Genomic DNA, 2435 nt, shown 5'->3' with positions numbered 1-2435 from the left:
CCCGCCCGGGGCAGCGCGCACCGGCCCCCCCGGCCCGCGCCGCCCCGCGGCCCCGCCTGCCCGGAGGTCTGCGGGGGGGGCGCGCTCTGGTGCCTCTGGGGGTGCGTGCGGTATGGTCCCTGTAGGTCCGCACAGGATTGTAGGCGTGTGCAGGAGCTGTGGTCCCCATGTGTGCGAGGTATGGTGCATGGAGTTACGGTCCCTGCAGATGTGTGCAGAGGGTATGATCCCTGCGGGTGGGTGTGGTGTGCGGTCCCTGTAGATGTGCATGGAGTCTGGTCCTTACAGGGGTGTTCAGGGAATGTGTTTTCTCTGAGTCGGTAATCTGTATGGTCCCCCTAAGTGTCTATGGGGTAATGGCCCCTACAGAGCCATGCAGGAGGAATGGTCCCTGTAGGTGTGTACAGAGGATTTGGTCCCTATACGTGTGTGCAGTAAGTATTGCCCTATAGGTATTCATGAGGTTACGGTCCCTCTAAGAGTGTGCAGGGAATTTAGTCCCTGTGGCTGTCTGAGGGCTATAAAATCTCTGTAGGTGCGTATGAGGGTTATGGATCCTATGAATGTATTCAGGGATATGGTTGCTGTCGGAGTGTGTGGGAGGTATGGTCCCTGTGGATGTGGGTGGGCAGACCCTGTAGGCGTTTGCAGGCTGTTGGAGCAGGTGGACCCTATAGACCCATGTGGGCTTCAAGGGTTGACAGAGCCTGGGTGTGGAAGCAGGTCTGCCCCAGGCAGCTCAGGAGGCAGAGCTCCCTTGCCTCTTCTGGGAAGTTTCTGTCCCAGGGCACTGCCTGAAACATAGTCCGAGGGCTGGACAGTTGTTACCCTTAGGTCTGTGGGGCCATGCTGCTGTCCAGGGCCATGCTGTCTGCACCACCCCGCCACCCCCCCCCCCCCCCCCCCCCCCGCCCTCGATGGACAGGTGCCTTCTGGGCTCTGCTGGGATTGCTGCGCTGGACTAGGGCTGTTGGCACCTGGCTGGCATGCTGCCATGAACCCAGCTGTGCCCTGGTTCCTTGCTGCAAGGGCTCTGACATTGCCCTCAGGGCAGGAGGCGAAGGCACCACCCGCCCCAACCTGCCCTACACCCTTCCCATTACTCCTGACCAGCTTTCCTCTGAGGTGGCTCATGTTGTGCCTTAGGGACAGACTAGCAATTCCCTGGGCTCGCTATACCCATAGTGACACAGCCACAGCTACCACGGGTTTATTAAGGAAGGTTTGAGCCTCCCCTGCAGGTTTCACTGCTGTGAGTCACTGGGCCCCCATGCCAGAATTTCCTCAAAGTTCTGGTGCTTCCCCTGTGTCCGACTGCAAACTAAACTAAAGCCTTTACAAATATTTTCTGAAGACATACAAGGTGTTGCCAGCTGTAAGGACACACAGAGGACAGAGGGAAATCACAGTAAAGAGGAGTACATGCAGAGTGGAACTGAAGTGATACCCTCTAGCTCTAGACAAGCAGTCATAGGGAGAGTGGGGTAGGGGGAGGGACCAGTGGAAAGGGGAAAACACTCCTGAAAATCTCCTCATCTTTACTTCACACCCTGTGAAACATTTCCCCAGGGTACATAGGTTTAAATGTCTGCAGCTCATGATCGGGGGGATTTTCCACCCATCTTAGAATAACCACAGTCTGTGAGGTTGACAAAGGAAGCTTTTGCTCTACCGCTAAATCTGCTCTGATGCTGCAAGACTGCTGGGGAAATCAGAGAGTCTCCTCATTCCTGTCTCTTCATTCACTGTGGTTCAGTGATGTGCCCAGGTCTCACTGGTGACTCAAGAGCCTCGGCCCCCAGCAGTAACTGACTCCAAGCTTGAAAGTGAGGCAGCAGGAGACAGCCTATGTGATGTGTGACTGCCCAGAAAGAGTTGGTGTGAACTGGTTTAACCCAAATACCCTTTTGAACCCTGCATACCAGCAGCCCAGCTCACCTGTCCTGCAGCACGCTCTTTGGGAAGGATGGTCCCATTGTAGGGTCTCCTCCAAAACCTTATATCAAACGTTGTAAAGCAGATTCCTTCCTGCTGGTCTGGAGGAGGAAGCAGCACTTTTGGCTGATGTTGGAAGGGCATCTCCAAACATTATGATCTTTCTTTCTCCCCAGCATGGCTTCATCAAAATCATCAAGGATCTCCAGCCCAGAGCTTCCTTGGAACTCTTCCCCCCCACCCCTCCTTCTCCAGGATAGATGCCTTGCAAGGTGCATGAGACATCAGGATGTACAAATCTGCATCTTCCCCTCATGTGATTCTTTCCTGCATACTGATCCAGGAACCAAGGCCTTTGCAGAAGCACTGTTCTAGGGAGAGGAGCTATCACTTAGAGAAAGCCCAGCATTCTCTCCCACATGGGCAAGACTACTTGTTGAAGGCAGTCTTCTATGACAAGATCTGTTGTTCTTGAGACATAAGTAGTATTGATGCTCATC

Source organism: Apteryx rowi, unplaced genomic scaffold (assembly GCF_003343035.1).
Source record: "Apteryx rowi isolate R43461 unplaced genomic scaffold, aptRow1 scaffold_41, whole genome shotgun sequence".
Taxonomy (NCBI): Eukaryota; Metazoa; Chordata; class Aves; order Apterygiformes; family Apterygidae; genus Apteryx; species Apteryx rowi.
This window is presented reverse-complemented; position numbering follows the sequence as displayed.